Source organism: Copidosoma floridanum, unplaced genomic scaffold (genome assembly GCF_036245765.1).
Source record: "Copidosoma floridanum isolate Cflo_tuat_1 unplaced genomic scaffold, Cflo_Japanese_pri ptg000004l, whole genome shotgun sequence".
Classification (NCBI taxonomy): Eukaryota; Metazoa; Arthropoda; class Insecta; order Hymenoptera; family Encyrtidae; genus Copidosoma; species Copidosoma floridanum.
In genome coordinates this window covers 14,674,409-14,699,939 of record NW_028321881.1, presented here as the reverse complement: position 1 = coordinate 14,699,939, position 25,531 = coordinate 14,674,409, and the positions used below count along the sequence as shown (strand labels likewise).

The 25,531-nt window shown below is 32.8% G+C and overlaps 1 protein-coding gene across 6 annotated transcripts in view; it reads right to left on the bottom strand.

The window, feature by feature from the left end:
* BORCS6 (BLOC-1 related complex subunit 6) overlaps positions 1-25,531 on the bottom strand; it is a 441,611-nt gene that overhangs the window by 326,505 nt on the left and 89,575 nt on the right. The window lies entirely within an intron of this gene.

Here is a 25,531-nt window from a genome sequence, read left to right as displayed (position 1 = left end):
TGTCACTTACCGTATTAGTATTAGAATAAGCCATTGATTCGATATTTTTGTTTTACTCACTATCACTATTTTCATTCAGATTATTCACAACTTCGTTTTTTAAGATATTTGACAGGGCGCATTTTTTATGAGATAGTATTTTTCTTAAGTGAAAGCAAATTTTTTTTTAGCTATACTTTATTAAGGGGGTAGTGTCGCAATGTATAGTCAATGCGTGTTCTGAAATACATTATGTGTTCCGAAACAGACAAGTGAAAATAAATGTGGGAACGCCGCATGAGGCGAAAACCCTCTGTGTATCCATACGTATAAGTATAGACACGTTCGGAGGTCGTATTGTACGTCAACATTGAGTTGGTGGTGAAATCTCCGTTGCAATATTTTTATAGATCTTTAAATACACATTTTTATTTGTTATAAATAAACAACGGGGAAGCTACGGGTGGTGTTCTTGAAATATGATGTTCAAAAAATACGATTTTACATTATATTTTAATTTCAACAAAGTCTGAAATTTTTGTTAATCACAATCTGTAAGATACTCTTTTTACGAAAAGAGGACGTGTTTAATAAATATTTCATTTCTTGAAAACAGAAAAGCTAGGGTGTCTGAAATTTTATTATGTTATTTGGCATGCAATTATCAGCTCATACAAATTTTTTTAAGGCGTTCCTAAATTTTTGGATTTTGTAACACTACCCTCTTAAAAATAAATTAGTACTGAACCAATCTTTAATTTTACTTTAACGAATAATTATTTATCAATAAGTATTGATGTTTAGTAAAATAAATTACTGTGCACACCAGTTCACGGAAACTCACTAAACTCATCTGATAAACTCTAAAACATATATAATATTAAAAACTACTTACTATATAAATCTCCGAAGAACTAGAAACAGATTAGCTCATTTACTATTTGCGAAAAAATAAAAATTAATCGATAAGAAAATGCCTTTTATTAAACTGTATTTTAATTTCAAGCCACAAAGGTCAGTGTAGGTTTTTAATGACCATAAAAAAATTGAATGTTGTAAATTTTGGCATCGTGACACAAGTATATTATTTTTGTATCGATTTGGAACAAGAGTCAGTTTTAACGAGATGCAATCTCTGTAGAATGGGCGAATACATTTTTTGTAATATCTAACCAAACAATAGATCTTTCCCTTGATCATTAAAAACATTTTCAGCGAGTTGTTTACATTGCTCACAACGCCCAACAATTTGATTCGAAATTTATTTTCTAGTAAATCACTGAAACACACGGTGACCTAGTGTACAGTCATTGTGTACAGATCTGAAATTGTTTTGATCAAAATTATTAAGGTAAAATTTATTGATAGTCGTTACTATTTACACATGTTTTTTTATTTTAGAATTCTATTTAAAGCGTATGGGTTGACTGGTAGTGTAAAAGGCGTTTTCCTCCTTAATTTGAAAGTACCCAAAAATTAATCATGCGTACGCTCTCTTCTGACAGTGAATGTATATTTGGACAACAGTATGTCTGCACTAGTGAAAAAATATTTTTAACTGTCTCAACAAACGAGACGCAAACGATTATACATTTAATGTTAGATGTAAAATCGTAAAATACTGTGCAAATTTTAGGACTTGTTAACACGGTTTATCGAAAAAATTGAACTGGATCTTTTTATTGAGTGTACCAAAATAAGGGAAACCAGAGTGAAAGTGTCTTTTTAATAAAGAAATTAGATATACCAAGAAATTTCGAGATTTTATTCAGGAAAATAAAGTTTACTAGAGAAAAACGCCTCTCACTCTACCACTTTTTTGTGGACGTACTGAAAATACAGTTAAAATGTATGAATGCTAGGAGACGGAAAAAATAAGGAATGTAGACATTCGCTCGTAGTGTTCGTATGTACCAAAACATGGTAACTTTTCTTATCAGCCACCCAGTGAGATATGTATAACAAGTGAAGCATCAAAAATCTATCAGAGACAACAATAACTTATTCCTTGTAAATAACTTAATTATGCATGATGTACTGACATCCATACTTATTGCAACACAGTAGCCTGTCACAACAATACCCCACTACTTAAATAAAAGTTTTCCACGGCGAGGAAAGGCATAGCATGCAAGGCAAAGATACACCACCCACCACTGATAACATCTTATTCCAACTCATTGTGTACAGAGGGGGCTCTCTCACTTTTAAGTTATTAGAGAAGATACAATTTTCCTCTCTTTTACCCGATCGGAAAGCTTAAGAGGGCTTCATGTTGGGCCTACATTGGTTACCCAGTTGCCTATGTAGGTCCAAACAGGGCAAATACATAGAGGTAGATAGCGCTGTGTAATGAGGCATTATGTGGGGCCACTATTGGCATCCCAATTGACCTATAAAGGACAGGGTTAGAAAAATAAAGAGAGGTATGAAAATAAAATTTAATAATGAATGTAGGCGACGCATATAAGTCTTATTCGTATTGACATTCATTAGAATAATTTATATGCAAATTACTCTCATTATTAAACACTCCCACTTCATTGATTATTCCACACTTCAAAATTTTATTTACTCACGAACTCTTTTTCAATTTAACAACAATAAACGCTATTCTTTGTTACCCGTAGTAATTAATTAAAATAACGGAACTTGAGTAAATCTTCGTATTCAATACTTAATATAAGTTATTACTGCTTTACTAATACACACATACAATCTGCAATATAAACAGTTATACAGCTGTCCCCAAATATATTTATACGTATACCTCTCTGCTCTTTATTCTTTCAACGCATAAAAGGAAAAGCTAGGTAGATGACAACTTTCTTGTCCTCAGTTAGTGCCCACCCAGAGCCCCATTACATTCCTAACTTGGTACCACCTAGGCAACTCACATAGGCCCCAGCTAACTAGCGAGGGAGCCCTGCTCACTTTCCGATCGGGTAGTGTGGGTATTCTTTTTATAATTCATAACCATAGATTTCTCAAATAGAAAGAGTCCAGAAATTTTTAACTTTATTTATCCATGACATCAGAATAAATTTAATTAATAAAAATGTTAAGTGAATTTTCAGTTTGTAATTAGGAAGTTAAGTACATTTATCAATTTATTTTAAGACTTAGAGCTTTTACATGTATATGTAAAATATAAATTATTATGTAAAATAAATAGTGCGTTTGTATGAGATGACACAATGTCGTGTACAAAGTTGCGTACACGTTCCTTTGTTAAATATTAGCACTTTACAGTATCTATAGATAAAAATTTTGCATACAAATTTTCTAAATACAAGTTTCTGCGCAACAGCAGGCATCAAATCCGACAAATCTACTCAATATACGTAAATAATAATCAATGCAGGCGACAATAAATTTCCCCAAATTATCAAAGGTAACTTTTTTCACTTTGAAATTAGCAGCACTGCACGCAAATATCCCCGCACCTCAGTCAAGTTCTTGTCATGCATAAATAACCTTTAATAATCTTCAGTAAATTCATTGTTTTCTTATGTGGCGTCCACTCCTAAATCGTACATAAAGCAAAACCAATAACTCATTAAAAAATAATAATGCTTTAATCATGGACTGTATCGATTAAGAAAGTTTTTACATTGAAGCTTAGCCTGACGGGGACTAGAGGAGAGGAAAAACAGAAAGAATAGATGGTCAAAGTGTGAAAAGAAAGCACTACATAAATTTAAAGCAAACACTGAAAAACTTCTGTATTGAATGGATAGCAAAAAATTACAACTCAACAACTACAATAAAAAGGTGAAATCAAATGCATGAACTTCTGGACAAGACTATTTATTTATTTGTATCACAAATTTATCGCTTAATTATCCCATCACCCCAAATTTTTAAGATAGCACATTAAAGACTAAGACTTTGTCTAAGAAACGTATATACTCATTCTCCTGGGACAGTTTACTTTGGCTTATTATAAACGTAAAACAATTTGTTTTTCACGCAGCCTTTTGAGAATACATGCTAACAGTTACAACTTTGACTTTAACATCTTAATATTTCGATCGAGATGAGGTATGAATAAGGCCAGCATTGGATTTAGCGAATTTTCTTTTGTTAGAAATAGTATATCTCTTTTTGGAAACTTTTATGAAGGAGCCCCTTTAAAGTAACTTTTTCATTCGATTAGAATCGAAAAATAATTTTCAGGTGAAAAATGTTGTAAGAAAAGAAAACTTTATTAAATTGATTTTTTTGATTAAAAAATTTTTTTTACAGTTAATCTGTTACTAAACAAATAATTTGATGTGTATGCATGTATGAGTCCCTGAACATGAGCATCGTAGCTTTAAACGCACGCTTTTTTTACCCTGTATTTGTCACTTGATTAAACTTTAAATATAGCCAGCATATTTGAAATAATAGTTCACAGTTACTTGTCTTTTGTTCGTTTTTAACCTCATAAATCTTCGGGTTATAGACCTTCGCATGAAAAACTATTTGGTATATTAAATACTCTTATCGTAAATTTGTTTCCACCGTATTTTTCTTACCCTTATGTATAATAAAATGGCGAGCCGTTTGCAAGGCATGTGGATATTGTTAAACTGTCTCACAGAAAGAGACAACTACAGAAATAGGGAAACTGATATAATGGCTTGTTTTCAAAATTAGTTGATTGCAAATCTATTAAAAGTTATATAAGTGAAATCCTTACAGCTTTCGCTTAGCTGTCAAACATCAAAATGGCAATACCAAAAGCACTGCTTAGAGCATTACTTTAAGCTGGTTTGCCGTTAAATTACAAATCACTCAAACTGGCTGTGGATAGAAAATAACATCAGATTTGGCAAAAATAAAACTGTTTCAAAAAGTCAAAAGCGACTAAATCAACCAAGATTTAACTTAAAGTTGGAAGTCGAAATCTTTCACGACCTACCAATCAGAAAATTTCCAATTCAAATAATCAGTTATCATAGTACCTCAACAAGAAAATACTCTGCTATTACTGTGATGAATATGAACATTTTTTTAAAAATTTTTGAATACCACTAAACCAAAAGTCAAGACTATATGTTGTTAAAACAATAAGCAGTGCTCTGATATCGAAAAACTATCATGCACACACTTCTACGCAAGAGGCCTCTGATTAGTCTACCTCTTGCGTGTCATTCAAACACAAATTTCTACAAACTTACAAATTCATCTATAAATATAGTAAAATGAAGCAAATAATTTTCTATAACCGAATGCGGTTACATGTCAGCAAATATATTCAATTTACAAATAAATTAAACCCTAAGCAGTAAATTCCTTGCAACCCAATACACTAACTTTCCAGTGCATTTATTAAATTAATAAATAAACAACGTTCCAATCAGCTAATCTCCTGTAACACACTCACTTTCCAGTGCAATTATTTATTTAATAAATGAATGAAAGCACAAGAGGGTTACCCCTGTAATCCAATGCACTTACTTACTACTGCTTTTATTCCATCAATAAATAAATAAAATCCTTAGCAACTAATCCCCCGTAATCCGACGTGCTTTCTTGCTAGTATATTTATTTTATCATTGAGAAAATAAAAGTTTTAGCCACTCATTTTTCTTAACGTAACACGTTTACTGCTGGTATATGTTAATTTGAAATAAGTGAGGCATATGTTGATCTGATCTATAGAGAAAATGCAATTTTTTTTTAGTGAGCAGTTTTAATTAAACAAATTTCTATACTGATGTTAACTCATTCGTGCTCATAAAAACAGATTAGTCTGCGGCATTGCGTCTGATGTGCAATATTATGAATGTTCATTGCAAATGCAGATTGTACTAGTGTTGTATACGAGATGGTATTGACAATACAACGGGATTTCACTTCTCTCTATGAATTTAAGGAATCATATTGTTTTGTATATCAAAGACAATCCTGTGTTCGTACTTTGCCGTATGCCGTTAAGCATTATTGTTATAAGTACGAAAACAACAATGTGCTTACCCACAAATTCAATTGCGTTAATACATGTGCCTTGCAGACCGCTATGTAAATACTTTTTTTGTAATTATTGCAGCTTTGTATATTCCTCTTTTTGCCAAAGAAGTCTTTCAGAAATGTGCTGTTTTTCGCGCATCATGCTTTTTTTAGATATATTGTCTATTATTTTTTAGAAAAATGTTTAGCACGTGTGAACTGTAAGCAGCTATATCACATCATTATGTTGATTAGTATTTCATCGTCAGAAGGTTAATATAACGTTTATAAATTGTTCTCGTGTCATTTGTAGGAAGCTTAAGCGGTGAGTGAATTTATATAACCTGTTAGCTGCATCGAAGCCATTAACTGCCCCGAAAAAGAATGTTTTTATCATAGCAAAGTGCCATAGGATCATTGTCTGCAAGTCTTTCAAGATAGAAGTATAAATGGTGTTGGATTTTGTAACGCTAGCTAGGGCCATATAGTACAACGATTCCAGGTCACCTACACAACAACAGACTGTTGCCATATCCTAAAAAGAAGCTAAGCATTTGTCCCTATCATCGGCCACTCATCCTGACATCTGACTGAAAGGTTTATGAAATACGCTTGGAATACAACTTGGCATGCCCATACTTACTCGGTAAATTCATAATTATTTCTAGTTTTATCAAAATTTTTTTAAATATAATTATGGAAATTAATACTGTTTTTCAAAGCAATTTCTCTATCATGTCGTAGACTGTATATTCACTGATTATGTTTCAATTTATGTGGTAATATAGAGCAGTCTGTGCCGTCTAATAAGTACTTGGGAGCAAATTCTGTGACTGTATGTTCAATTTAATTCTATTTTTCAATACATTCATGTGATATCGTTGACCATGCTTTTTTTCTATATATATCTTGCATCAAATTTAATTCACCAGAGACTAGTTTAGTCATTTATTTAGCCCGTTAGAGAAGAGTGCATTTGTTGCAGTAAAAACTATTAGTATTTTTTTTCTTCTAAAAATTTTTTGAAATCATTTGAGTTTATTCCTAGGTATGGGTCTATTAAAATTATATCCATATCGTGTTCTCCAGCAGAGACAGTAGACTAAATTTGCTTTGACCTCTTGACTTATTTTTTATACAAATCATATAATCTTTATAAATTTCTGTGACGTTATTCATTTAATTTTTCACTGTATAATATGGTATAATTTTGTTGTCTTTTTGTTTATGCTTGTATGAAAAAAGTTTTCGTATACATCTTTTATTAGTATTTTGCTAAAACTTTCTGATAAATTTTTTTTTCTCTCTGTCGAAGAATACACTGTATTTTTTTGGCTCAGTTTATGTTTAATCGATTGGACTTATTCATTAATTTTTTAGTCTTCTATAATTTTTTTCTAATTTTATTGAATTGATTATGTTTTAGCTATCTTTGACATTTTTGTCCAATTTTAATACCGGATTTTTACTGAGCCAGTCTGCTTCTATAGTATTTTTTCCCGGATTGTATATTATTCGAAAATCATATTGTGACAAATAGTATGCGAGATCTCTTAATTCTTCGTCTGTCCTTCTGTTCTTTTATTTCCAGACATTCCAAATGTGTTGCCTTATTCTTTTTTATAGCTTCAGTTAACTGTTTTGAAAAAATGGTACGGGCTTATATATTTTTTCTTCAGTACGTGTAATTTGGTGTGGTTATTTTAATACTTTCCTTAACCCAATAAGCTTGCATCTGTGTACATGTGTATTAGAAATTTCAGGCCAAAGATAGCTAAATCTGGCTGTGTACAAAAAAAGTTTTTCAACCTCTCAAAAGCTTTTCGACATTTATGTGACCAGACGAATTTTTGTCTTTTCTTTAACAGATTGTGAAGCGGATCTAGTAGAATGGAGATGTTTGGTATACATTTATTATAGAAATTTATTTTCCCGAATAATTATCGAAAATTTTTTTGTGTCTGTGGTACGGGAAAATTTAGTATTGATATGGAGTTGTCTATTAGTGAAGTTATTAAATTATTTTTTATTACATGGCCTTAATATGTTACCGAATCTGAAGCAAAATTAGATTTTAAAAACTTTAACCTAAGACTTTCCTTATTTATTGCATTCAGTAATTGAGTCAAATAGCTAATACGATTCTCAAAAGATTCTGAAAAAACTAATACGTCATCTATACAATTTTCCGTGAAATTTGACAACTTATGTTTTCTTATAATGTTTTTCAAAATTCCTTGAAAAATAGCTGGTGCTGTCTTTAATCCGAACGATAAACAGGTCCACTGAAAATATCCTTCTTGAGTGATGAATCCTGTTTTTCTTTTATCCTATATATGTCAAGGGATTGACCAAAATGATGAGTTAATGTCAAGTTTCAAAAAGTATTTACAATTCCTTGTTTTTGTCACTAAATATTTAATTAGTGGAAACGGATTGGATTGGGGTATTATGATTTTATTGAGATCTCTAAAATCTGTACATAATCTTGATATCTTATTTTTATCTCTTGTATATGCAAGCGTTACGGGAGCAACAAATGGACAATACAATTCCTCTATCAGGCTGTTTTTTAACAGTTCACCTATTTGTTGTTCGATTATCTTTTCAGCTTAAATAGAGCATCCATATAGTCTCTTGCTGCAATACTTATATATAGTTAAATCTTTCCCAGCCTCATAATCTTGTACTCTAACCTACGTCGTATTTGTCTTTGGCAAACGATGTTTTATTTTTTTCAAATTAAGTTTTCTATGATTTATTTTTCATTGTAATTCATATCATTTATTAGAAAATTTGAATCATTCATTTTAAAATTTTAATTAAAATTAAATAATCTTTTTGTGTTTATTTAAGATTTGTCAGTAATTGTTTTTTCTGCATCGTTTATATTTTCTGTTATACTCATGTTACTGTTATGAAAATTTGAAATTTTTTGTTCGATTTTTAATTCCTTATTTTGCGTTAACTTCAATATTTTTCACACAATCCAATTCATTAAGTAATTTATAATCAAAATTTTCATTGTTTACAACATAAATGTCTTTCTCTCTGTCTATATGAAAAATTTCTACTATTACTGAAATCATTCCTTCTGTTTTATTTACAATATAAATCGTTTTTAAGTTTAAATTACGTTTTTTATTTTCATTTTTTCTATAATATTTTTTTTTGGCATTTAATAGGTAAACATTTGAACCAGTCATTCAGGATGGTAACGCTAACTTTTGTTCTTCTCTTTGCAAATTTCGCAAGGTGTTTTTTCAGTAGTATTATATTATATTTTAATTTACCTTCTCATAGTCGTTAAATTGTCGTCTAAGGTATAGCGTACACTTCCTTGAGTAGAGGTGATTTTGTTAACGAATTTAAAGGTTAACCGGATCAGCCTGATTCTTGGAGGCCAGCTCGTTTGACTAGCTTCATCGTAGTCTTGAGCTGAGCCTTTTTAAGGTCTTACTTGCTTACGATTTAGTCCAAGACCATCTCGAACGACTCGCTACATCGTCGTCTCGAGCTTTGTCTTTTACACCACGTACTGAGATTCGAGTTTCCTCGTAGCGAACTCTTGGTAAAATTACATTTTGTACATTATTTTGTTAAATACAACTTACCATTACTTAATAGTCGAGTTTGGTTGTTAATCTCTTGTTATTCCCATGTAAAGTAAGAAAGGAGATTTCTCGGAACTGGAGCATTATTATCCAGGGAGAAAAATTTAAATGTTCATTTAAATTTTCGAGCATTAAAAAACATTTCTGCTTATTTCGTGACCTTCGTATCTTCAGGTCACAAAAGAAGAAAAGGTTTAAAAACGAAAATTATTACAGATATAAAGTTTGGTAAACCAGCTGCAAATATATCTATTAGTGTTCCTGTATCAATAGAATTTCTCACTTCCAGGAGTAATTTTTTACAGAATAATCCACTAACGCCCCAGTTTGGTATCTGAATGAGAGAGCATACCTTATTAAGTTCTAATCTTTGTTTGCAAGTGTCACAAAAATTTTTTTTCCAAGTTTAACATTGTGACTCTACTGTTGGGCATGTAAGATTTTGTTTGTAAATTTTTCCATCATAAAATCATTGGCAAATTTTTCTAAGTAGAGAACCTCTCAGTCTTTTTGATTATCTTCTAATAATTTTTCTAGTGATTTAACAGAATAACTTTTAGCTGGACTTGGAAATTTTTCTATGATTTCGTCTTAGAAATAATCATTAAAATGTACATTTTTCTCTTCATCTAAATAGAACCTTTGATACTGCTTCTGTTATATCCACACTTTTCTAGTTTTATTTCTTTTCTTTAAGGTATTTTTCAATTTTGTATATGTTGGTGTTTGTGCTACTTCTGTATGAAAAGATATTGGCTAATCATCACTTAGCATGAAAATAGTGCGTGTATTAGGTGATCCTATCAGTCAAACACATGATTGTTTTTTTGTCTTCTGCACTTTTCACCGCAAAAGTCGAAACGTAGTTTCTCCATTATAGTTAAAAATCCTACATAAAAATGTTATGTTTTAATGCTGTTCATAATTTTCAGGCTCTCGTGGGAATAATTGTAATAAACCAGGCGAATTATTTCTCTATAATGAAAGTTCATTCTTAATGAATATTTAGAGTATACGGAATAATATTGTACAAAGCTCCTCAGTAATAAAAGAAACCACATTAAATGTATTTTGTTTACACTGTACTTCCTCTTTTAACTATATCTTTGGATTGCTTAATTATTCTTATCTTACTACTATTGCTACTGTTCTAATTGTACTTCTTAATACTTCTCATTCATTGCTATTGCATGAGTGGATTTCTGTTTTACTTTTTCAACACTACTCCGTGGGAAATTTGAAATAAAGAAAACAATCATGAGAAAGTATGTAATGTACTTTCTTAGATATATATCCTCCTATATGATATAGTTAAATGTGTGGGGTATTCCACATAACCCCCTCCCTGCACCTCCACTGCCCCGCCACCACCAAACGACCCCCACAAATTGGTATGAAATTCGTCTTATTTTAACTTTACTTCAACCCAATAAATATTGGGTCAAGCCCCCCTCTGCTCCAAACCATCCAGACACACAGAGTACATATAGAAAAATATTGAGAAATTGCAGCATGAGCTTTTATGGCAATTTAAATTTTTCGACGAGACGTATTTCCAAGAATAAATACTTGTAGCGAGGTAAGTTATCAATGATACACCAATCAAAACAAAGTTCGTGCAATTCGGGACGGATGCATGTATTAAACAGTGTTGCTTACCGACCATAATAATGTAATAGTGAATTACATTAACAATGATCAAGACGTCTCGTTTGGTAATTTTTAATTACTAAATAATTCTTTAATTATTATTACTCGACGCTTAACTCACTAAATATTAATTAAGGAGGCTTGGGCGTTTGGTGTCGTATCTATTGAGGGGCCCCTGTGGGGTACTTGTCATACAAATGATTCTTTGTAATATTTTTTTTATAATCATTTTGATTATACACATGTGTGAACAAAATAGCAATAATACGCGGAAAAGTCATTGGGAAGATCGATATTAAAAAATTTATTAGTTTTCCCAAGGTACCTTGTGTAAAGATGACGGCCCTGCCACGATAAAGCTGACAACACTGTACTCTCTTGCTCTCATCTGCTATTATATACCTATACTTGAGTCAGACTTAAATTTTCATGCTTGTATGTTTATGAATGTACAGCGCATGCGCACTTGCAGTACCTGAACAAAACAATTCTCATGTTCGATGTTTTCCTCGCTATTTTCTCAAAATTTAACGTGTTGATCCTATTCTTTTTTTTTAATAATAGATTCTTTATACTTTTATGTACATTTACCAATTTAGTGTGTGAGCCCACAGCTTCTTACTGCGGTACGGTAGTCTATTGAATTTCGTGTTCCGTAAGGTTGCGTGTTAAAATGACGAATTTTCACAAGAGATTTTCTTTAAACTAAATGTGTTGACCTACCTATTTTGTTTTCCTAAAAAAATCTAGCAAACTTTATCTATATAATCTCTGAATTTCAGACCTAGCCAGCATTTAATTCAAAATCGCCCAAGCCTCCTTAAGTGACGAATATTTTGTTTTATAATTTTACTTACCTTGTCTTGTACGTAGTATTTTTAAAAATTATGTCTTAGTATTGAAACGTTATACATGAGCTTACATAATTACATAAACGTGTCATGACACTTTATGTATAACGTACATTGAAAAAAAAAGAAAAAAAAAAAAAAATTATCAGTGAGATTCGAAAGCTGGCAAGTTTGGCTGAAGCAAAAGACTTAGCCCACGCGGCTATCGTCGATTGTACTCTTATTTGACAAGATTTTATATTTAAGTTGTGAGAAGTGGGCGGGGCTTAGGTTAAAGGTCTGGGTAGGGAGGTTCTCCCGCTCCAGCTTGCTCTATGGAGAGAGGGTGATTGCGCACTGCGCATGCGGCAAACTCCCGAAAATCTGGAAGCCTTGATGGGAAGTCGAAATTTTTGGTTTTGCTGACAGGGTGTGATTTCAATCCACGTTTTTTCGGGAAAGGATAAGAAACGACCATTTATGCTCTTACAAAGTAGTCCGGAGTGCTTTATAAATATCGTCAAAACGCACACTATTCATGCTGTGGAAGAAATTGTTTGCAAAATATATGGCTGTAAAAAAAAAAAAAAAAAAACATTAATAAAACTAGATAGGTAGATTTCAATAAAATTTACTACATTAATGACATCATGAATAGCTTGAATGAATAAGGAAAAAATTTTGACGGGTCAGTTCTCCCACCCTGTGAAAGTGAGCTGTTATAGTACATCTTACGATCAATGTACATACAAACCATTTGGCGCAAAGCTTATGAAGCTAAAGAACCTATTATATTATGGGACGAGTGTGGTTGGATTAAATAAGATGGTCAATGAATTTTCTATTGGTTTACCCAAGATCAGTTACCTGTCAGTGTAGACGAAATCACCACAGAGGATGAAAACGGTACGCGTCCAGCATGAAAATGTATATATTGATATGTCCAACTATTTGTTACTTGCATGCTTGACTATGTTTTTATCTATTGTGGAAAATGAAGCAGCAGATAACGAATGCGCTGATGACGATGATAAAGAAGATGTTGTGTACGATTCTAGCGACTCTGAAGCTTCAAACGAATTTTTATTTAGTATCGATCCTAATTTAAAACAAAATTAAAAATATATCGTGTGCTACATCAACGTTTATTGCAAAGTGTACAAATAAATGTGATGTTATAGCCTTAAAACGCTAACGATTCAATAACAGTTACAAGCCGATGATCGTCAATGCGATAAAATGGTGGGGCGAGATGACCGTGATCGACACTTTCGAACAAGTGTAAGGAGCATTTTGCCCCAGGAGGCAGCAATAAAAAATCATTTACTTATTTAGAGACATTATAAGCTTTTAGAAAACATTTTTATTGTTAACGGCTAGATTTATCTGACAGAAAATCTAGGTAATCTTACAGAAATTTGTACATCGTCATTGTCGTGTAAAAATCGTTTGCCCCTACCTCTAAGTGTGAAAAATTATTTTTTGTTTTAATTATGTATAAACTACATACTACTAAGGTTTCATAGCTGGTTATGAATATTAAGTAGTTTAAAGGAAATTCTTACATGTCAATAACAATATTGTGCAAAAATGATCCTGCACCCGAATTCTAGACTCTTGCCAATGTTTCATACATTTCCTAAATGGCTAATCTTACTACGTTTGGTAAGCAGCCATATCTTACATATTTTTACCACCACCATCCAGTCTATTATGTAAATAGTATGATGGTGTTGTATTGGGTCATTTTGATGTAATGTTTCATTTGGGAAATTTTGATGTAATGTACACAAACAAACTATGTGCGTAACCTTTGAGCCAGCTAAAACACACTTTTTTGGTCACAGTTTCACGAATTCAGAAAAGCTAATTTTATAATCAAAAAATTTTGCTTTGAAATGATTATGTTAACGTACGTTTAATATCAGACAGCATCAATTACTTTTGCTTTTTTTGTTTTTTACCATTGGGTATTACCATGATCACATGTTTTTTATTCGGCATCATTCTATTGTTCTTATCTTCTTTATAAAAGCTCTTTACGATACAAACAATGTCGTCTGATACGGTTTTTCAGATAACTCTTTCGCTGTTTTTGCTACACCTCTGCGAGGGGGAGCTATAGCACGGATCATTAAACGAAGTGTGTCTGTTGGTGACAAACTTGAGAAGCAACTTTTCAGCCCGTTAAGGATTTTTTCCAACTCTTTTTCTCTTAATAAGCAAGGTATCTTCACTGCAGGGCCATCTGTATCTCCGGAATTAAAAAAAAAAACGCCTTCACCGTTCCCATTTAAGCTAGATTCATTGTGTTTCGCAGAATCAAATTTCCTACAAGAATGGCATATTCTTTCAATACCAGTCAAATCTAGGGAATGATTTAGCAAACTTGTAGTCATCTTCCTTTAACAGTTTCCTCTGTGACTTTTCAAACTAACGGGATTGCAGAATCTATTTGTCTGAGGCTTGGACACCGAAGATGACATTATTATTACAATTGCTATCCTAAAAAAACAATACTTTTAAATAATCTTTTGTTTGTAGCTGCATGGTTAAAAGTCATTCTTAAAACAAACTTTGTTATACATTGTTTGATCTATGATTTGAAATCACGGCTTGCGATGTTATATTTGTTATTATATGGCTAAGATTAGTTAAAGAAAAGAAATTGTAACGAGTGTCAAAAAGTGTTGTTCTTCCTTTACCGAGAACCATATAATATAACTGACACCACGCTTATATAAAGTAACGTATTCTAAAATGGAATATAATTTTGTAATAAACTTAGTACCCCAAAACAAATCAAAAGTTATTTAATAAGCAATATCGAGTGTACGGTACTAAGTAAATTTAATTGTTGGAATAAAAAGTGACTTTTACCGAAATTTACGTATTAAACAAATAATATATAAAGACATATAACTTAAATAAGACCTACAAGTCGTTTCTTTAACTTGACTATTACATGGAGAAAAAATAACAAATGATGTAAACATAAATGTTCAATACCTCGTACTGTTTTTAGCTTATTCTGTTATGTTTAATATTAGTTAAACAATTCTGAAAACTTCGGGAATATTTGTAAAAATAAACTTTATTTAAATTATCACTATAATACATACGCTTGAAATAATTTATCACATTTGGATTTTTCTTAGCACTAAAAAAGAATATTAAAGCCGTACTACCAAATATCCACTTTGTATTGAATAAATGTATTAGCTGTTATGTCATTTAATTAGTAAATATGGTTATACTAGCAAAGTGTCGGTTGAAATGTATGATTATTGATAAAGAAAGAACAAAATTTGTGACATCTGTTGCAACTTTTAATCTTTAATTAATCTTAGTCAAATAATCACGAATATAACATTGCAAGCCGTAATTTCAAATTAGAGTTTAAAAAATATACGTCGATGTTGAGTTAAAAGAATTTTTTTCAGCCATTACGTTTTGAAAAAAATTAACTGAAAATACGACGCTTATAAGGATGGCAATTATAATAAAAAAGTTATCTATAGAGTCAAAAATTTGGACAGATAGATGCTGAAATCCATTTAGTTTGAAATGTTAAAAGCTTGTTAATGACTTGCGCAAGAAATCCGATTTTAAACACAAGTTATGGAATATATGAGGGGTTCTTACATTATAATAAGATAGAAGTAGAGTTTTTTTTTAAGTTAGTGTCATTTTTCAGATAAAACATTAAAAGTATTTAAACTAAAAATTGGGCATATTCTCATATAGTGTTATGAGGTTGTGGTTTTGAGTTCTAGGGGCTGTGGACTTACAGAATAATAAAGTCATACTAATATTACAAAATACAATGTTTACTTTGATAGAGACTGAAAAGCTTATGCAGCTAATTGGTCATGAAGATATGTGGTTACAAGATCATGGGGTTGTGCTATTATGGTCAAGGGGTTACAGATTTACATAATGACAAAAGAATAGTAAGATTATAAACGTAAAATAATTAAATAAAAATAATTAATTAAAAGGCCACTTAAATTTTTAAAAGTCCTTGCATATTTGAACATTTTAAACACACCAATTGGCGTTTACTAAAACACTATTTTCAGGCCGTATGTCGGTTAAGCCCAGTAGAGCTCAGAAATAGTATATATAACTTTATATATTAATGGTAGTTTACAGTCATTGATCGGCAATAGTACTGGGCTTTATAGTTGGTCAAGAGACAGTGATGCAAAGACGTAAGTTTGCTTTGATAGGTCCCACCATATTTACACAAATAGAATCACTGTGTTCGTGTCTCAGAATTTCTGTTGTCATATACGTGTACATATACATGTATGAAATCGTAATTTAAAAAAATCAAATATGTTCAAACTGACGAGCATGACCATCGCAGTCAATGCTGAGTTAACTCAGTTCCTCCTGGACACGCGAGTCGACGTCCACAGGTAACGTAGTCATATCTACCTGCAGCTACTTCTGTGTTACCCAGCTACTATACTCGGACGCTTCTGGATACACTAATTAACGTCCTCGAAGCAGCGCATTGATATGTACTTACGGCACTCCCTGTATTGCCCAACTAATATGGTAAGATACTCTTGGATACGTTAGTTGACGTTCCTCAGGCAGCACATTAAAATGTACCGCAGTGCCCCTTATGGTTCCCAGCTACTTAAGTCAAATACTCTTGGATATGTAAGTCAGCGGTCCCAAGGCACACTGATATGTACCCATTGCGTCCTACGAATTGACCAGCTAATTAAGTCAAATACTCCTAAATACGTTAGTCAACATCCCCACGGCAGCGCATAAGATGTACCCACAGCGCCTCCTGTCTTTCCCAACTACGAAACTCGGATACTCCTGGACTCACCAGTCGACGTCTCTAAGGCATCACACTCACATGTACTCGTAGTGCCTCCTGTTTTTCCCAGCTACTAAGCTCGGATACTTTTGGAAACGCTAGTCAACATCTCTGAGACAGCACACTCATATTTTCCCACAGCACACCTTGTGTTGCCCAACAACTAAATTTCTGGAAACACCGGTCGACGTTCCAATGGAAGTGCACTCATATTTTCATAGGACATACTATTCAATGATAATAGGACTTACAATAAATCTAAAGAAGTTTTGAGTTCATGGTTCGAGAAAATAGTTTTCTAATTTATTATAAACAAATTAGTACCATAAGAATTAGATAAGGTTAGATTACATTTTTATTGATTTGACAAACCAAGATGCAGAGCAGGGCAGTACTTGAGAACAGAGAAGACTAACGACGCCGACGTAACAAGCATGAGTTTGGTATTCACCGGAAGGAAGTAGGCATTTCTTCGTAGTCATGTGAGTGCACCAAAACATGTATAAGCCACTTCGATGGTATGCGTCTGAACACAAGGTTGGCATCCAAAGTCACACCCAGAAGTCTAATGGTATCACTTGGCGTAATGGCAAAGCTTATAAATTTAATGTCTGGAACGACCTAATTAGAGAGCTTGGCCTGTGTTTCTCGTGTACCGATTAAAACTGCATGCGACTTACTAGGATTCACGTACAGCCCATTTGAGTCAGACCAGACGCAGCATACGTTCAGCTTTATCTACAATCTCGTAAGCTTGAGATAATGGGATAGTAGTAGGGATGGTCCATGTACATAGAAGCAAAAGCCGTCAGCGTCTAAGTGATACACACAATCACAGTCATCTGGAAGATCATTTCTGAACAGTAAAAAGAACATCGACCCTAATATGAAGCCTTGCGCAACTCCATTTACTATTATTAAAGGTTTTGACGCACGTTACTAGTTACGTAGCACAATTACTCGTTAGGTAGGATCTTATGCAGAGGCAAGCTGAGTCAGACAGACCAAGTTGTCTTCTCTAGAGACCAGCACGATAATTTGTTGGTTATCGGAGAATTCTCGAATATCGTCAACTATTTTAGTAAGAGAAGACTGTATGTTATGTCCTACACAGAATTCAGATTGGTTGATACAGAGTAAGCCGTGTGAATTGATGCAGTTAATAAGTTATCTATAGGCTATAAATTCAAAAATTATTTAAGCACTGGCAGGATACTTTTAGGTCAAAAATCTTATAAGTCCCTGGCACCAGATTTCTTAGGTTTAGGCCTAGTCAGAGCTATTTTTCAATCCTCCAAAAATGTACTAAACTGGAAGGAGACATCAAATATACTTATTAGTGTTTTCACCAGGAGATCATTGTGACAATTTGAGTAACACGGAGGTATCCCATCAAAACTTATAACGTTAAAGCGAGCTAACAAGATAGCTAAACGTACGTCGTCAAAAGTTACACAGCAAAAGTAGAATCGTTGATCTAGATTGATTCTAGAAAAAATACCACGATGTAGGTCAAATGAAGTAACGCTGCTGCTACCAATAAAGTGACGATTTGAATCATTCCAGTTAAACAGGACGTTCACCTTTGGACTGGCAGATTCTTTTGTAAAACCTCGGTGTTTGATCAATTTTCACTGTTGGTAGGTGTTCTAGAACCTTCAGATGTAATCATAGTAGTATGCATGACACATAATTCTCATCTTAACTTGGACTCTGTTCTAGATCAGTTTATAAGTTGCATGGGTATGGTTCGAAGGTGGGCGCTTATATTTTCTCGTAGCTCTGTTACGTTCCCTGATAACAGATTAAATTAGCAACGATATAAAAAAAATTTTATTTATATAGTTTAATAACTAAATCCATTTTAAAAGATGATCAGTGACATTAAAATAAGTATTTAAACAATAAAACAATCGAGTTACCGCAACAGCTTTTAGGCCAAGTCACCGGGGCCATCCACTCACGGCCTATGTGTGACGGTGTATTGCCACACCCATTTTCCAACCCTTTTACTAATGTAATACCTAATGCATGGGCACAGTGTGAGTATCTCTGGTAAAGCACCTCGCCAGTTAAGCTGACACTCTCTGCACCAACACTGCATCGGGTCCACTCGCCGCTGTGTAACCTCTCCCCGGCGAGGACTCCATTTTTTAGGATGTCCTCTCCTCGGTTTTTTTCTTGGTTAAGCCGGCGCTCTTCGCCGAAGCATCAGATCTTGGCTGATTAACATCTCCGGAGAAGCCCCATGTTTCAGGAATCACTCTTCACCGGTAAGGGCGGCGATCCGTGCCTTGCGTATCAGGTCTGCTTACCCCTACCTATAGCACTAGCCCTAACACTGTTTCGCAGCCACTCAGGCCCCAAGACCTGTGGGGCAAGGAAAAAACCTTGTTATTACACTGAAGAAAAATTCCACAGAAAAACCAGCCCTGAAACAGCCGGAGTTACATAGGAACTTTTCCCAATGAAAACAATTTTTTTAAAAATCTGCATTCACCGGGAACCGAACCCATGACCTCTACAACAGCGTTGTTTCAGTAACAAGCACACTTATCACTGAGCTAATGCCACTCTTGTCGTGTTTACTTAAAATGAGTTTTAATGTTTTTTTCACTTTATTGGTTCATAAAGACATCTAAAAATAAAGGAAAAAAAAATAATTTCCAATAATAATATTTATGAATCATTATAAATTAAAACATACAGTTTATAATATTTTTTAACTTTTCCATTTCTACGAAATTATTAAGTGACAGATAAGAATTTCTTTAAATTTGAATGATTTTTTTTATGAAAACTATTTTGTGTTTTTATTTGATGACAGTTAACCATACAAGTTGACTAAGATTTCACACTAATAATAAAAAAAAGATAATGAACATTATTAATAAGAAGATTTACTATTAGCATCTTCTTAATGATAATCCATAAATATAATAACACAAAGTTAGATCTAGACGTCATTTATTGCTTCTTTTAGTTATTATCATTTTTCATTTGTTAAGTTTTTATATTGATATTTAACAAAAATCATGAATAGTGTTACTTACACCTAAGTTTAGATATTAAAAAGAAATGTCTTTTTTTATAAATTGCGTAATAAAGAAATAAGAGTAATGATCAGGAATAGACCCTAAAATGTTTATAACCAAAGGCAGATTCGTTATAACTGCAGTGCGAATACTCTAAATCTTATCAAATTCAAGACTACAAACGTTTCCTAATTCACTCGTGTAAATATGTTGAAATTATTTACTCATCATGATTAAAATAATGAACATAGAGATTTCTAAAATATTTTTAAAGAATTAGAGTAAAAAAAAAAATTATTTTCATACTTAAAAATAAATTACGTGTATACTTCTGTACTTGTGCTTTGTTGATATAATTTAGGAGATACTTATTTGAATTATTAATAACTCTAAAAACACGACATAAAAGTATGTAGGTATGCAGATTATAACAGTTAAAATTTTCATGATTTTGTATTAATTAAGACGGAAATAAGAGTTGCGAAGCCATTGTTCACAGACACAGTTGTAAAAATAATTTTGTATGTACCTAAATGGCATGTGACCCCGGTAAATAAAATCACGACATTTATCACGTGATATAAAATCATACAAAAAATATGTAACCAATTACGTGATATTATCGATTTTTGCTGATCATGTAATAAAGAGATAAAAAGATACTCATAAAATCTAGAGCATCAATTTTGCTCCAAGGTAATACGGACGTATGCAAAATTATATAATATTTTTGTCGAATTTTTATTTATTTCCCTGATGTAAGGTATTGACCTACTCTGAACAGCTAGCTAATATAAAAAATTATATTACGAAATTTTCTCATTAAATCACAAAACGTCAAGAAAAATTCGGAAGTACAAAGTTGGAAAGTATATATATATATTACAAAAAAGCAATAAAAGTTAATTTACTACAATGATTATTATTAATAATTATATATATATATATATATATATGCACAAAACTAATACTTTGCACTACTGATTCAAAAATTCGATGTACTGATAAACTTACAGGAAACATTTCGAGCAACTCACTACATTTTTTAAATCTTAACGCTTAGTACTTAGTCTCGTAGCTTAGTAAAATTGAGCGTCGCCGCAAAAATTTGTGAATTCTTTAAGAATACTTTTAAAATTAAATACAGTGGACATAACAGCAAAAATATACTTTATTAAGTATTGAAAAAACTTTCTACATTTTTAAAATAATTCATTAGGAGTACTATTAAATGCAAAATTCACAACGAAATCTTATTGGATTCTTTAAATCGAATACACAAAAAACGAATTAAAAAATTCTTTTTGAATTCCAAATGGTTTTAAATTCCATCTAGGATACATATTGCTGATGCATGTAGTTGGGTACATAGTTAGAGTAGTTAGAAGGGAAAAAGATCTTTAACTTGTTTTAATACGCTAAATCCTATATAAATAAGCAGGGTTTTGTATAATTTTAAAAAGGATTCCAGAGGTTATCTGGATGTGGGGAAGGAAGACTTAATGCTGGTAGAAGAGCTAGTGGCTAAATGTAATAATTTTTCCATCATACTCTGACGGGAAGTTCGCATTCCCGTCCTGATTTCAGGCTGGGAAGTTGTGCATTCCTGACCAGGACGGGAATTTCTTGTTGCGCACTAACGTTTTCATTATAACGTACAGAAATACTGATTTTTCATTAATTTAATTAATAATTTAAAATAATATATCCTTCAATCAACATTTTTCAATATATGTGTTTTAATGCTGTTAGTTTATTTATTAAGTGTAATTCTTCTGATGTTTCAATCATACATTCAAAAACAACTAATTTATTACAGTTACACATCGTCAATCGTGCTAGTATTCGTACTGCATGGCTCTCTCCTTGTTACTATCTCACGTCAGTCGTCAGCTATTCATATGTATACAGCTACAGTCGACAATGTACTACACTCAGCTGACGAAAACCGAAATACTCGGATCATAACCTCAATACTTATGCCGTACGGATATGCAGATTGCATAGTGTAAAATTAATGATTTTAGCTAGTGAGTAGTGTTATACTTAACAATTAAAAATAATTAAGTACTCAGTCTCTATACGTCTGAGAACTGATAGCGACTGTGTGAGTGTGTATGAATAAAGTTTATATATTATTTCTGAATTTTTCATGTAAGAAAACAACTATCACAGGAGCATAACATACTAATATGATTCCCGTAGTACCAGTATAACAGATTTTAATATAAATTTTGTGTGTAATTAAATTTTATACGTAATTCAATGACTTATACGAGCGTGGCTGCTGCATACAGTATCACAGTCGCTATATATTGTTTTCTATCTCACTTGCTCTTTATTACCCTAGAGTCCCAAGATCAACAAACGCATGAGCGTTCACATTGAACGACGGAACGACTGTGTGTTGATTTTTTATTAAATTAAGCAACAAATAACTTTTTTTGGGCCGCGAACTTCTCGCCGGGTATGAAAAAAAAATCGTATACGTTACTCGGCAGGAAAATAGCACATCACAGTCCGCGTATTTGCCACTCAAGGCGAAGCCGAGGGTGGAAATATACAAGGGGACGCGAATGTACTATCTTCCTGCTTCGTGGCGTAATATACTATTAGTTTGTTATTTGTTCACTGTTTGAAAAGTAAAAAAGTGACTATTTATAGCTTAACTATTCCTGCAACAAACCAAAATAGCAGTCCAGAAATACCTTTAAAACAAATCAGTTTTTACAACTTATCTCATCTTTATGACTTGTTGTAACAACTATGACGTATGCAGAAACAGGACGTACTTCAGTTTACGTTTAAATACTTTCTATACAAACAACCTTTACAAAATAAACATAATAAGATAATCTATACTAGCTTCGAGAATGTCACAGTTAACTGATACAATCACGACCTTACAGCGACGCCCCCGACAAATACTACGCCCTGCTTCAAAGTCTGGACAAAAATTATGCCTTTTACCCTGGTTCGGTCAAAGACCATGTCTTTTTCTTAAGCTTAGACGAATACTAGCACGATTGACGATGTGTAACTATAATAAATTAGTTGTTTTTGAAGGTATAATTGAAACATCAGAAGAATTACACTTAATAAATAAACTAACAGCATTAAAACACATATATTTAAAAATGTTAATTGAAGGATATGTTATTTTAAATTATAAATTAAATTAATAAAAAATTAGTATTTCTGTACGTTATTATGAAAAATACTCAAATACTACGATATTAAATTTCGAATGTGAATGACGTTAATGCTTTTGATTATATTATTTGATTGTGAAAGGGTAAGGCGCTGGAAAAGGAAGCACTTTTTGTTAACAAATACTTATTCTTACGTCTTGGCAGAAGCTACGTGTGATCGCACAATAGCATGTGTTTTAAGCCATTGTTACCAGAAGAGACCAAAGATATCTTGTCCACGAACAAGAACTCTACATGCTGCCACTGTTGATGCATTACCCCTATAAACTTGATTACCTGAAAGAAGAGCTGTTCAAAATGACTGTGAATTTCATCTCTCCTCACTGCTGGCGCATGTTTTGTCTGAGTTTGACAAACTAGTACTTTGAATTGACTGCTTAATGTAGAGCCAACTACTAGTCATGCTGCAAATTCAGTTAGAGCGCCAATCTGTGTAACCTGCTTCCCGTGACATCGCTTAATTTGATTTCTCAGCAAGTTATACAAAAAGTCTTTTCTGTTCCAGCACCCCACGATTTTACAATCAAATTTTATAATTAAAAGCACACAGTTTACACTTTAGCCTAGAAATAAAGACAACTTGAATAATTCATGATTTATTTTTTGTTTTTACGTGCATTTATAAAAGCGTATTTTTCTAGTATTTTTTAAACTATTAATTCATTTTATTTTATACTTTTCAGTTTCTGATAACGAAATATTTTTAACATTTATACATTTACTTGAAGTAAGCGAATGAGCCTACATCCTTTTCATCTCCGCCAGTACGTCTATATTGCGTGGTGTTTAATCTGTCAGCTTAAAAAAATCTAGCTCTTCAATCTGGAGACTAAGAACCACATACGCCTGTCCAGCCAAAAAAGTACGGGACCCTCATTACACTACTGCGTGGTCTACCATACAGCCTTGCATCTTGTCCACTATAGATGACCAACGTAAAATCACTGGGAGCATGCATCTATCCACCGTATCGTAGCTAAACTTGGCTGGGAACTGGATGCCTATAAGCTGAAGTAGATGTTCACCGTCGTTTCCAAAATTAACTTTCATGGACGGTATGTCGGTTTCATACATTTGGTCGCATCTAAAGTGCGGCGAGACGATGTCCAAGATGAATCTGATACTCTCATTCACTAGCCTTTTCTCCTCGTCTATATTAGATCGCAACATGATTTTAGCCCCGTTGAAAATTCTTAACTTACTTGGTAGTCCACCCATTTCATTTATATAGCTGAAAATAATGGACTGCAATGAAGTATTTCTAAAGTTTCAGGTCACGTCAACAAGTTGGTCATAATCCTTTATGTCGTACATGCGAGTACCTTTATGTTCGTAAGATTCAAGAAATTCATTGTTGTACTTCTCTACTTGGTCATTTCTCTACTAGCTCTTTGTGCAGCTTTGGTAGCAGCATTATGCTCACGTTAGGGCAGCAACCGTACATTACGCTCTTCGTCCGTTTCTAAAGCTTTTGACTGAGTGATGTGTTCTTGCAAATATTGAAGTCTCACAACCCATTTTTCTTCTGACTGTGAAGCTCTTTTTTGAGAGTTATATTCACGCAAGTACTAAAGACAGACCTCTCACTCTTCTTGTGATTAAGATGAGGAACTTGAGATTCGTATTGTCTTTAACTTTCTAAACGTTTTTTTGTTGCTCTGGTGTCTCTATAACTCTATATTTTTTAATATACGTTTCTGATTAGCGTTTTTGTGGAGATTTTCCATTTTCACTGAGCTTTAAGGTTTTTTGTTCACGCTTTTCCTTTTTTTTGTAGTCTCCGTTTTATTTGTGTTGCTGTTTTTTTTTTATTGTTTTTGCTATATTATTCACACGAGTAGTGAGCAATGAAATGGTCGATCCCTTTAGAGATCTGTGTAAAGAGACAAGGTTATTTACCACAGGGTCTCGCACGGATCTCTGAGGTGATGCTAGCGCCATGATATTATTAACCACCCTCATGCCATTCAGCCCTCACCATGTTTCTTACCTTGGCTTGGTTGAGATCTTTCAAACAGGTCTATATACATTTGATACAGGCACCTATGTTAATATTTACGCTATTCAATATATAATAGGTTTGTTCTAACCTTGAAACCTGATCGTGTTTAAAGTCCATTACGTCGCCTTACTCACAAGTTCAAATACGACTATGATACGATATTTCATCAGGAAATGCCACTGCCTCCCTTCTGGGTTGGGTACAAAATTTGAACCTGTTACTTCTATTGGCCAATAAGATAAAATAACTTTTCCCATAAGTGGATTCTACGGCTTAAACGTAACAAATAGATGCCAGACTACTGTCCTTACGCAAAGCTTCTTTCCAGTATCGATAAATCAATTTATACTTTCTGTACTTAATGTAATGTATTTAATGATTAAATGCTTGTCACTTTAAATATTAAAAATTATATGCTTTGCTTCC